Source organism: Orcinus orca, chromosome X, assembly GCF_937001465.1.
Source record: "Orcinus orca chromosome X, mOrcOrc1.1, whole genome shotgun sequence".
Classification (NCBI taxonomy): Eukaryota; Metazoa; Chordata; class Mammalia; order Artiodactyla; family Delphinidae; genus Orcinus; species Orcinus orca.
Window position 1 is genome coordinate 9,322,932 of NC_064580.1, and position 13,411 is coordinate 9,336,342.

General features: G+C 40.3%; 1 long non-coding RNA gene across 1 annotated transcript in view; it reads left to right on the forward strand.

The window, feature by feature from the left end:
- LOC125963092 (uncharacterized) overlaps positions 1–13,411 on the forward strand; it is a 59,192-nt gene that overhangs the window by 30,881 nt on the left and 14,900 nt on the right. The window contains exon 2 of the long non-coding RNA XR_007474884.1: positions 2,327–2,456. This is a non-coding gene — a long non-coding RNA (uncharacterized LOC125963092). The remainder of the gene's footprint in view (positions 1–2,326; positions 2,457–13,411) is intronic.

The window sequence follows — 13,411 nt, forward strand, 5'->3', positions numbered from 1 at the left end:
GGAGGAAAAAGCATGAGGGAAAGCATTTTGGTCAGCTGTGGGGCTCATATGCAGATGAAGGTGGTACTTAGATTACTGTAAAGGTGTCAGAAATGAAGTGCTAGAAATTGTTTGCACATGGGTTAGGTAGAGAGCAGGGAAAAGTTGGATGTGAGGCTCAAGATTTATTGTATAAGTACAAACTTTTTAATTTCTGTGTAGGAGTGGTGCATTAGCCCTCAGAATGTGCCTCATAGACCTTCCTACACTGTGCAACAGCTGTCCCAGGGCCCCAGCCCTACAGTGCGGAATCCACTGTGGATCTTGCTTCTCAGGGGCCGCTCCCCAACAATGACTGAGCAGGCTGGGGATACTAAGGCATGCTGTTCCAGGAGACACAAACTCCTTTGTCAGTTGACCTTGGCTCAAGAACTCCCAGACAGCTTTACTGAACCTTCCTTAGACATTAAGGGAGTCTGGGATGTTTCCACCCATGAGAAGATGGGTGTGTCAGCTCTCTTAGCCTTGCCTGGCTCCATCCGTATTTCTCTTTGCACAAGCATTTTCACTAATAAAATCTTTATACATTTAATCTCATCTTGACTTAGGACCAGGACTAACTCAAAGTGTTTAAGGGTGGCAACCTGGTTGGAGGTGTGTGGCTTGGGAGATTGTCTTGAAGAGGTGTTTGTATGGCGAGCACGTTGCTTTTGTTTCGATTTCATGGGTATCTGAGGAGACTTCGGTGGGACTGGTGAAGATTATGGAGGTCTATAGCACCCCCTAGGCTACCCTGCGTGTTGGTGGTGGGGAGTCACAAAGTTTTTGACTTGTTACAAGAATGGTGATACAGATTATTTCGTATTTCAGTCATATACTATGGCTAAAATTGTATATATTATATATGACTAAAGAAAACATTATTTGAACTCTAGTTAATTCAATGTAAACTCAAAATAATGAATAATAATAATTTGGGCCTCTAGTTCTGTGCTTCTGATTCAGAACTGGTGTCTTAAGTCTCTGACAAAGACAGCTTAAAAATTCTTTTCTCCACTAATTTTTTTCCCTCAGTATCCTTTTAATACATTTTATCAGGAATTACGACATGGCCATACAATTTCGTAATTTATACTGCTCCTTCTTTGTATAATTTGTGAAAGAACTCTTATGATACCCAGAAATTACTTTAACTCAGTTTAATATTAATAATATCAATATTAATAAAGACATATGTTAAAGCATGCACCTGTTCCTCAGCTTTGTGTTATGCTTTGTCTTGCATTGAAATAATTCTGTGTTTAGGAACTTGCCGTTGGTTGCCTTGGATATCACGGTACTGTCACAACTTTAGGCTGTGACTTTGCTGCAGGTGCTATTAACGGGAGGAGACAATAGTCTGCCGGGCAGAAGCAGAGGAGGGAAAACTGGATTCCCACACATGCTGCGGCCTTGGCCACTCGCACACGTTATATGCATCTGTGAAAATAACTTATACCGGGACTACATGCAACAAATAAAGTAAGACTGCTCAGAAAGTTAACAAGAGTGAAGGGATGAGGCAGCAACAGGAGGCTGGGTGCTGACTGAGGGCACTTGAAGGGCATTGCATCGGCAGCACTAAAGGGGCGACCAGGCACACTGGGGGGCAAGGACAGAGGAAGCCACCTAGAGGATCTATGCTCGTGAGAGTAAGCCAAGACTTTGAACCCAGTGAGTAGAAGGGAAGGAGGAAATGGCCAGTGGTTTTGATTCGCCTGCACATTGGGAGAATAGGAGCGTTTAGTATCCTTTGTGGAAAGCACGCGCTTCCTTCTGAGTGACTGAGGGGTTATTTAGCAAATGCAAAACCATTCAGGCCTCTTGTCTTTACATGTAAAACTGTCCTGTCATTGTTTTATTGCTCTGGGAATATTCTAGAAAATTGGTGCCTCATTTATCCATGAAGACTTCCATTCATCTGCTAAGCCCCTGAGCACAAAGATGCATTCCAAAATTGGAAGGGGTTTAATGGATACTTTCCATCGACCTTACTGCTCTTGGATTTTGTTGGCAATATTGACTTCTGCTTATAGTAAAATGGGTTTTTCTCTAGTAAATGTTTGTTCTTGTGCAGAAAAATGTGAAAGAAACCTTATAATTCATTGTTCTCAGTAGTTTCATAAAGTTAGTCATTATTTAAATTGAGGGTGGTCGAGGTAGAAAAGTCTAAAGAACATCCGTGGTGTTCCCAGAAGAAGTATTCTTGCCAATGAGTAAAACTCAGTGAATCACACTGTTCTTTAAAAATGCATAGCGCGTTTTGTGCAAGGAAGATAGTCTAAACGAGATATCATTTGTCTCATAGGTGGATGGAAACGAGACCAAGAGAAAAAAATAAGTGACTTAGTAACTTAACTTTACCCAGAGAGTGGAACATAAAATGCAAGATTTCAAACCCTGCCCTTCCATTTCATCTTCATCTTTGAAAAATACAGGTGAGTGTTTATTAATCATTTTCAAAGTTGACCTAGTGGCTATGGAAACAGAAAGTGGCCAAGACAGCAGTGCTGATCTGACGCAAGATTCTTTTCTTCTTCTTGCAAACATCATTAGGGTGATATTGTTTTCTTATTCATGAGCTGAAAATGTGACTTGATTCTTTTTTTCTCTCGACAACAAAGAAGAATGGCGAGGGTGTGGGGAGGTGGGCTGGGCTGGCTAGCTAGTCCGGTTTTTGCCAGCAATAAATGACAAATGCTTCCTGTATTTGAACTCTTCTGGGAGTTTCTTTCCAGTCCTTGCCTCTTCCCAGCCACCCACAGTGAATGTCTGGCCATGTGAAGGCCACCTGGCCTGAACACTGTGTTAAACCAGCTTGGCAAGGTATGACACTCCCACTCCCGTGGTAAGTGGCGTTGGGAAGAACTGTTGGCTGCATTATTCTGCAGGATGGAACACTGAGAGTGTACAAATCCATGTGCTGGGGAGATATAGGGCTACACCCCCAATCACAGGTGACTAGTAAGCCCATCTGGCTCTCTCCGCCCAGGTCTCCTGGGCTGACCACTCTTTGAGCCTCTGGTAAAGTGCAGAGGGGAGCCATGTGTACCAGCAATGGTCTCCTCTCATCTGCCACATCTTCCCTGCTTCCTCTGGGCTTCCAGGATGCCACACTCATCTGGTCTTCCTCCTACCCCAGCCGTGTGCTTCCTGCTCCTTCTCTGCCTCTGCCTTTCCCTCTATCAGAGTGCCAGAGGCTGAACTCTGCCAGGTGGCTGGGGATCACACTAACTACCAAGAGTCAAGACTTTAGAATTCTGTGTGTGTGTGTGTGTGTGTGTGTGTGTGTGCGCTATATTGTATGTATTATATAATATACTCATATAGTATTCAAAGCCATATATGTATAAACATATATACATATACATATGTATTTATTTAAATTCATGCATGTATGTACACATAGATACACATATTATTTTTTTCTTCCTTTTTTTTTTGCCAACTTATTGCCCTCAAGGTCCATCTGTGTTACAAATGGCAAGATTTCATTCTTTTTTATAGCTGAATAGTACTCCATATTGTATATATACTCCAATTTCTTTTTATTTTTAATTTTTAAAATTTTTTTAACATCTTTATTGGAGTATAATTGCTTTACAATGGTGTGTTAGTTTCTGCTTTATAACAAAGTGACTCAGTTATACATATACATATGTTCCCATATCTCTGCCCTCTTGCGTCTCCCTCCCTCCCACCCTCCCTATCCCACCCCTCCAGGTGGTCACAAAGCACCGAGCTGATCTCCCTGTGCTATGTGGCTGCTTCCCACTAGCTATCTGCCTTACGTTTGTTAGTGTGTATATGTCCATGACTCTCTCTCGCTTTGTCACAGCTTACCCTTCCCCCAACCCATATCCTCATAGTAGGTCTGTGTCTTTATTCCTGTCTTACACCTAGGTTCTTCATGACATTTTTTTTTTCTTAAATTCCATATATATGTGTTAGCATATGGTATTTGTCTTTCTCTTTCTGACTTACTTCACTCTGTATGACAGACTCTAGGTCTATCCACCTCATTACAAATAGCTCAATTTCGTTTCTTTTTATGGCTGAGTAATATTCCATTGTACATATGTGCCACATCGTCTTTATCCATTCATCCGATGATGGACACTTAGGTTGTTTCCATCTCCAGGCTATTGTAAATAGAGCTGCAAAGAACATTTTGGTACATGACTCTTTTTGAATTATGGTTTTCTCAGGGAATATGCCCAGTAGTGGGATTGCTGGGTCATATGGTAGTTCTATTTGTAGTTTTTTAAGGAACCTCCATACTGTTCTCCACAGTGGCTGTATCAATTTACATTCCCACCAACAGTGCAAGAGGGTTCCCTTTTCTCCACACCCTCTCCAGCATTTATTGTTTCTAGATTTTTTGATGATGGCCATTCTGACTGGTGTGAGATGATATCTCATTGTAGTTTTGATTTGCATTTCTCTAATGATTAATGATGTTGAGCATTCTTTCATGTGTTTGTTGGCAGTCTGTATATCTTCTTTGCAGAAATGTCTATTTAGGGCTTCTGCCCATTTTTGGATTGGGTTGTTTGTTTTTTTGTTATTGAGCTGCATGAGCTGCTTATAAATTTTGGAGATTAATCCTTTGTCAGTTGCTTCATTTGCAAATATTTTCTCCCATTCTGAGGGTTGTCTTTTGGTCTTGTTTATGGTTTCCTTTGCTGTGCAGAAGCTTTGAAGTTTCATTAGGTCCCATTTGTTTATTTTTGTTTTTATTTCCATTACTCTAGGAGGTGGGTCAGAAAGGACCTTGCTGTGATTTATGTCATAGAGTGTTCTGCCTATGTTTTCCTCTAAGAGTTTGATAGTTTCTGGCCTTACATTTAGGTCTTTAATCCATTTTGAGCTTATTTTTGTGTATGGTGTTAGGGAGTGATCTAATCTCATACTTTTACAGGTATCTGTCCAGTTTTCCCAGCACCACTTATTGAAGAGGCTGTCCTTTCTCCACTGTACATTCCTGCCTCCTTTATCAAAGATAAGGTGACCATATGTGCGTGGGTTTATCTCTGGGCTTTCTATCCTGTTCCATTGATCTATCTTTCTGTTTTTGTGCCAGTACCATACTGTCTTGATTACTGTAGCTTTGTAGTATAGTCTGAAGTCAGGGAGCCTGATTCCTCCAGCTCCTTTTTTCGTTCTCAAGATTGCTTTGGCTATTCGGGGTCTTTTGTGTTTCCATACAAATTGCGAAATTTTTTGTTCTAGTTCTGTAAAAAATGCCAGTGGTAGTTTGATAGGGATTGCATTGAATCTGTAGATTCCTTTGGGTAGTAGAGTCATTTTCACAGTGTTGATTCTTCCAATCCAAGAACATGGTATATCTCTCCATCTGTTTGTATCATCTTTAATTTCTTTCATCAGTGTCTTATAATTTTCTGCATACAGGTCTTTTGTCTCCTTAGGTAGGTTTATTCCTAGATATTTTATTCTTTTTGTTGCAATGGTAAATGGGAGTGTTTTCTTGATTTCACTTTCAGACTTTTCATCATTAGTGTATAGGAATGCCAGAGATTTCTGTGCATTAATTTTGTATCCTGCTACTTTACCAAATTCATTGATTAGCTCTAGTAGTTTTCTGGTAGCATCTTTAGGATTCTCTATGTATAGTATCATGTCATCCGCAAACAGTGACAGCTTTACTTCTTCTTTTCCGATTTGGCTTCCTTTTATTTCCTTTTCTTCTCTGATTGCTGTGGCTAAAACTTCCAAAACTATGTTGAATAAGAGTGGTGAGAGTGGGCAACCTTGTCTTGTTCCTGGTCTTAGTGGAAAGGCTTTCAGTTTTTCACCATTGAGGACAATGTTAGCTGTGGGTTTGTCATATATGGCCTTTATCATGTTGAGGAAAGTTCCCTCTATGCCTACTTTCTGCAAGGTTTTTATCATAAATGGGTGTTGAATTTTGTCAAACGCTTTCTCTGCATCCATTGAGATGATCATATGGCTTTTCTCCTTCAGTTTTTTAATATGGTGTATCACGTTGATTGATTCGCGTATATTGAAGAATCCTTGCATCTCTGGGATAAATCCCACTTGATCATGGTGTATGATCCTCTTAATATGTTGTTGGATTCTGTTTGCTAGTATTTTGTTGAGGATTTTGGCATCTATGTTCATCAGTGATATTGGCCTATAGTTTTCTTTCTTTGTGACATCCTTGTCTGGTTTTGGTATCAGGGTGATGGTGGCCTCGAAGAAGAGTTTGGGAGTGTTCCTCCCTCTGCTATATTTTGGAAGAGTTTGAGAAGGATAGGTGTTAGCTCTTGTCTAAATGTTTGATAGAATTCGCCTGTGAAGCCATCTGGTCCTGGGCTTTTGTTTTTTGGAAGATTTTTAATCACCGTTTCAATTTCATTGCTTGTGATTGGTCTGTTCATATTTTGTATTTCTTCCTGATTCAGTCTTGGTAGGTTGTGCTTTTCTAAGAATTTGTCCATTTCTTCCAGATTGTCCATTTTATTGGCATAGAGTTGCTTGTAGTAATCTCTCATGATCTTTTGTATTTCTGCAGTGTCAGTTGTTACTTCTCCTTTTTCATTTCTAATTCTATTGATTTGAGTCTTCTCCCTTTTTTTCTTGATGAGTCTGGCTAATGGTTTATCAATTTTGTTTATCTTCTGAAAGAACCAGCTTTTAGTTTTATTGATCTTTGCTATTGTTTCCTTCATTTCTTTTTCATTTATTTCTGATCTGATTTTTATGCTTTCTTTCCTTCTGCTAATTTTGGGGTATTTTTGTTCTTCTTTCTCTAATTGCTTTAGGTGCAAGGTTAGGTTGTTTGTTCGAGATGTTTCCAGTTTCTTAAGGTAGGATTGTATTGCTATAAACTTCCCTCTTAGAACTGCTTTGGCCGCATCCCATAGATTTTGGGTCGTCCTGTCTCCATTGTCATTTGTTTCTAGGTAGTTTTTTATTTCCTCTTTGATTTCTTCAGTGATCACTTCGTTATTAAGTAGTGTATTGTTTAGCCTCCATGTGTTTGTATTTTTTACAGATCTTTTCCTGTAATTGATATCTAGTCTCATGGCGTTGTGGTCGGAAAAGATACTTGATACAATTTCAATTTTATTAAGTTTACCAAGGCTTTATTTGTGACCCAAGATATGATCTATCCTGGAGAATGTTCCATGAGCACTTGAGAAAAATGTGTATTCTGTTGTTTTTGGATGGAATGTCCTATAAATATCAATTAAGTCCATCTTGTTTAATGTATCATTTAAAGCTTGTGTTTCCTTATTTATTTTCATTTGGATGATCTGTCTATTGGTGAAAGTGGGGTGTTAAAGTCCCCTACTATGAATGTGTTACTGTCGATTTCCCCTTTTATGGCTGTTAGTATTTGCCTTATGTATTGAGGTGCTCCTATGTTGGGTGCATAAATATTTAAAATTGTTATATCTTCTTCTTGGATTGATCCCTTGATCATTATGTAGTGTCCTTCTTTGTCTCTTCTAATAGTCCTTATTTTAAAGTCTATTTTGTCTGATATGAGAATTGCTACTCCAGCTTTCTTTTGGTTTCCATTTGCATGGAATATCTTTTTCCATCCCCTTACTTTCAGTCTGTATGTGTCTCTAGGTCTGAAGTGGGTCTCTTGTAGACAGCAAATATATGGGTCTTGTTTTTGTATCCATTCAGCCAATCTGTGTCTTTTGGTGGGAGCATTTAGTCCATTTACATTTAAGGTAATTATCGATATGTATGTTCCTATTCCCATTTTCTTAATTGTTTTGGGTTTGTTATTGTAGGTCTTTTCCTTCTCTTGTGTTTCTTGCCTAGAGAAGTTTCTTTAGCATTTGTTGTAAAGCTGGTTTGGTGGTGCTGAACTCTCTCAGCTTTTGCTTGACTGTAAAGGTTTTAATTTCTCCATCAAATCTGAATGAGATCCTTGCTGGGTAGAGTAATCTTGGTTGCAGGTTTTTCTCCTTCATCACTTTAAATATGTCCTGCCAGTCCCTTCTGGCTTGCAGAGTTTCTGCTGAAAGATCAGCTGTTAACCTTATGGGGATTCCCTTGTGTGTTATTTGTTGTTTTTCCCTTGCTGCTTTTAATATGTTTTCTTTGTATTTAATTTTTGACAGTTTGATTAATATGTGTCTTGGCGTGTTTCTCCTTGGATTTATCCTGTATGGGACTCTCTGTGCTTCCTGGACTTGATTAACTATTTCCTTTCCCATATTAGGGAATTTTTCAACTATAATCTCTTCAAATATTTTCTCAGTCCCTTTCTTTTTCTCTTCTTCTTCTGGAACCCCTGTAATGCGAATGTTGTTGCGTTTAATGTTGTCCCAGAGGTCTCTGAGACTGTCCTCAGTTCTTTTCATTCTTTTTTCTTTATTCTGCTCTGCAGTAGTTATTTCCACTATTTTATCTTCCAGGTCACTTATCCGTTCTTCTGCCTCAGTTATTCTGCTATTGATCCCATCTAGAGTGTTTTTAATTTCATTTATTGTGTTGTTCATTGTTGCTTGTTTCATCTTTAGTTCTTCTAGGTCCTTGTTAGATTTTTCTTGCATTTTGTCCATTGTATTTCCAAGATTTTGGATCATCTTTACTATCATTATTCTGAATTCTTTTTCAGGTAGACTGCCTATTTCCTCTTCATTTGTTAGGTCTGGTGGGTTTTTATCTTGCTCCTTCATCTGCTGTGCGTTTTTCTGTCTTCTCATTTTGCTTATCTTACTGTGTTTGGGGTCTCCTTTTTGCAGGCTGCATGTTCGTAGTTCCCATTGTTTTTGGTGTCTGCCCCAGTGGCTAAGGTTGGTACAGTGGGCTGTGTAGGCTTCCTGGTGGAGGGGACCAGTGGCTGTGTTCTGGTGGATGAGGCTGGATCTTGTCTTTCTGGTGGGCAGGTCCACCTCTGGTGGTGTGTTTTGGTGTGTCTGTGGACTTATTATGATTTTAGGCAGCCTCTCTGCTAATGGGTGGGGTTGTGTTCCTGTTTTGCTAGTTGTTTGGCATAGGATGTCCAGCACTGTAGCTTGCTGGTCGTTGAGTGAAGCTGGGTGCTGGTGTTGAGATGGAGATCTCTGGGAGATTTTCGCCATTTGATATTATGTGGAGCTGGGAGGTCTCTTGTGGACCAGTATCCTGAAGTTGGCTCTCCCACCTCAGAGGCACAGCACTGACTGCTGGCTGCAGCACCAAGAGCCTTCATCCACACGGCTCAGAATAAAAGGGAGAAAAAGTAGAAAGAAAGAATTAATAGAAGTAGAAAGAAAGGAGGGAGGGAGGGAGGAAGGAAGGAGGGAAGGAGGGAAGGAAGGAAAAAAGAAAGAAGGAAGATAAAGTAAAATAAAATAAGATAAAATATAATAAAGTTATTAAAATAAGAAAATTTTTAAGAGAAAAAAAGAAAAAAATTAAAAAAAAAAACAACCGATGGATAGAACCCTAGAACCAATGGTGGAAGCAAAGCTATACAGACAAAATCTCACACAGAAGCATACACACTCACAAAAAGAGGAAAAGGGGAAAAAATCATAAATGTTGCTCTCAAAGTCCACCTCCTCAGTTTTGGATGATTCCTTGTCTAAAGGTGGGAGGGAGGGAAAGAAAGAGAGAAAGAAAAAAGATAAAATAAAGTTATTAAAATAAAAAATAATTATTAAGGAAAAAATTAAAAAGAAAAACAAAAAATGGACAGATAGAACCCTAGGACAAATGGTGGAAGCAAAGCTATACAGACAAAATCTCACACAGAAGCATACACATACACACTCACAAAAAGAGGAAAAGGGGAAAAAATCATAGATCTTGCCCTCGAAGCCCACCTCCTCAATTTGGGATGATTCGTTGTCTATTCATGTATTCCACAGATGCAGGTGCATCAAGTTGATTGTGGAGCTTTAATCCCCTGCTCCTGAGGCTGCTGGGAGAGATTTCCCTTTCTCTTCTTTGTTCTCACAGCTCCCAGGGGCTCAGCTTTGGATTTGGCCCTGCCTCTGCGTGTAGGTCGCCGGAGGGCGTCTGTTCTTCGCTCAGACAGGACGGGGTTAAAGGAGCCGCTCATTCGGGGGCACTGGCTCACTCAGGCCAGGGGGGGGGAGGGAGGGGCACGGAGTGCGGGGCGGGCCTGCAGCGGCAGAGGCCGGCGTGACGTTGAACCAGCCAGAGGCACGCCATGCGTTCTTCCGGGCGAGTTGTCCCTGGGTCCCGGGACCCGGGCAGTGGCGGGCTGCACAGGCTCCCCGGAAGGGGGGTGTGGATAGTGACCTGTGCTCGCACACAGGCTTCTTGGTGGCGGCAGCAGCGGCCTTAGCGTCTCATGCCCGTCTCTGGAGTCCGCGCTTTTAGCCGTGGCTCGTGCCCTTCTCTGGAGCTCCTTTAAGCAGCGCTCTTAATCCCCTCTCCTCGGGCACCAGGAAACAAAGAGGGAAGAAAAAGTCTCTTGCCTCTTAGGCAGGTCCAGACTCTTTCCCGGACTCCCTCCCGGCTAGCCGTGGTGCACTAGCCCCTTCAGGCTGTGTTCACGCCGCCAACCCCAGTCCTCTCCCTGCGCTCCGACCGAAGCCGGAGGCTCAACTCCAGGCCCCGCCCACCCCGGCGGGTGAGCAGACAAGCCTCTTGACCTGGTGAGTGCCGGTCGGCCCTGATCCTCTGTGCGGGAATCTCTCCGCTTTTCCCTCCGCACCCCTGTTGCTGTGCTCTCCTCCGCGGCTCCGAAGCTTTCCTCCTCTGCCACCCGCAATCTCCACCCGCGAAGGGGCTTCCTAGTGTATGGAAACCTTTCCTCCTTCACAGCTCCCTCCCACTGGTGCAGGTCCCGTCCCTATCCTTTTGTCTCTGTTTATTCTTTTTTCTTTTGCCCTACCCAGGTACGTGGGGAGTTTCTTGCCTTTTGGGAGGTCTGAGGTCTTCTGCCAGTTGGTGTTCTGTAGGAGTTGTTCCACGTGTAGATGTATTTCTGGTGTATCTGTGGGGAGGAAGGTGATCTCCACGTCTTACTCTTCCACCATCTTCCCGGAAGCCCCTCTCCAACTTCTTTATCCATTCACTCATCAATGGACGCTTATGTTGTTTCCGTACCTTGGCTATTGTAAATAATGCTGGAGTAAACATGGGAGTGCAGATATCTTTTTGAGTTAGTGTTTTCGTTTTCTTTGGTTAAATACCAAAAATGGAATTGCTGGATCATAAGATAGTTCTATTCTTAATTTTTTAGGAAACCCTCTTACTGTTTGCCATAGTGGCTGCACCACCAACAGTTTACATTACCACCAACAGTATACAAGGGTTCCCTTTTCTCCACATCTTCACCAACACTTGTTGTTTCTTGTCTTTTTGATAATAGCCATTCTAACAGCTGTGAGGTGGTACCTCATTGTGGTTTAGGTTTGCATTTCTCTGATGATAAATGATGCTGAGCATCTTTTCATGTAGCTGTTGGCCATGTGTATGTCTTCTTTGGAAAAATGTCTATTCAGATCTTCTGCCCATTTTTAAATTGGATTGCTTGTTTTTTGTTTTGTTTTGTTTTTTGTTTTGTTTTGCTATTGAGTTGTATGACTTCTTTATGTATTGTGGATATTAGCGCCTTATCAGATATGTGACTTGCATATATTATTTTCCATTCGGTAGGTTGCCTTTTCATTTTGTTGATGGTTTCCTTTGCTGTGCAGAGCTTTTTTGTTTGAGGTAGTCCCATTACTTATTTTTGCTTTTGTCACTTTTGCTTTCTTGTGTCAAAAAATCATCTCCAAGACCTCTGTTAGGGAGCTTACTGCCTTTGTTTTCTTCTAGGAGTTTTATGATTTCAAGTCTTATGTTCAAGTCTTAATTCATTTTGAGTTAATTTTTGTTTACGGTGTAAGATAGTGGTCAAGTTTCATTCTTTTGCCTGTGGCTGTCCAGTTTTCCCAATACCATTTATTGAAGAGACTTTCCTCTCCCCATTGTATATTCTTGGCTCCTTTGTCATAAATTAATTGACCATATATGTGTGGATTTATTTCTGAGGTCTCTATTCTGTTCCATTTATCTATGTGTCTGTTTTTATGCTAATACCATACTTTTTTGATTAGTATAATTTTGTAATATAGTTTGAAATCAGAGAGTATGATACCTCCAGCTTTGTTTTTCTTTCTCAGGATTGCTTTGGATATTTAGGGTCTTTTGTGCTTCCATACAAATTTAAGGATTGTTTATTTCTGTGAAAAATGCCATTGGACTTTTGATAGGGATTGCATTGAATCTGCCTATTGCTTTGGGTAGTATAGACATTTTAACAGTATTAATTCTTCTAATCTATGAGCACGGAATATCTTTCTACTTATTTGTGTCTTCCTCAATTGCTTTCATTAATGTTTTATAGTTTTCAATATACAGGATTTTTACCTCCTTGGTTAAATTTATTTCAAGGTATTTTATTCTTTTTGATGCAATTGTAAATGGGATTGTTTTCTTAATTTCTCTGATATTTTGTTATTAGTGTATAGAAACACTACAGATTTTTTGTGTATTGATTTTGTATCCTGAAACTTTACTGAATTCATTTATTAGTTCTAACAGTTTTTTTGATGGAGTCTTTAGGTTTTCTATGTATAATATCATGTCATCTACAAATAGTGATAATTTTACTTCTTCCTTTCCAGTTTGGGTGCCCTTTATTTCTTTTTCTTGCCTATTTGCTCAGGCTAGGACTTCCCATACTATGTTGAATAAAAGTGGCAAGAGTGAGCATCCTTGCTTTGTTCATGATCTTAGAGGAAAAGCTTTCAGGTTTTCACTGTTGAGTATGATTTTTTTAAAAGCACATCTATGTGAGTTGTATAAACTGTATGAAGATGTGTTGCACAGAACTGAATCTCCACACGAAAGTGATAGCCACAGTTTACAGAGTACTCATTCTATGCTGAGCAATGTGCTAAAGTACATTCTATAGATTTTCTAATTAATCCTTATACAGGTTTCCTCTGCTATCCAAAAGTCAAGTGTTCCTATGAAACTTTTTGTAAGCTGAAATGATGTAAAGTGAATAAGCAGTTACCTCAAGACACATCTTGCTAATGCCTGCAAAAATAAATTGAGATAAAGCACAGATGCTCACAGACGTAGTTCAGGGCTGTGGTGGCTTGCTGCTGAGGTGCTGTGTGTAGTTCCTGAGGAAGGAGCTTGGTGGTACCAATCTCATTGCTCGGGGTGCATGCTCCCTCTATAAAGGCTTGCTGCAAAACAAATGCTAAATGCTATTTTCACATTTTCGCTTTTTTTTCATAAAAGCAAACATCCTCTTCATATTTCCTTATGTTAGTGAAAACGGGTACTATTGTAGGTTTTTTTTTTTAGAGTAAAGTGGCATAAAGCAAACTTTCGAAAAGCAGGGGACCCCTGTAATAGGATTAATTAGAGGTATGTATTTTCACCA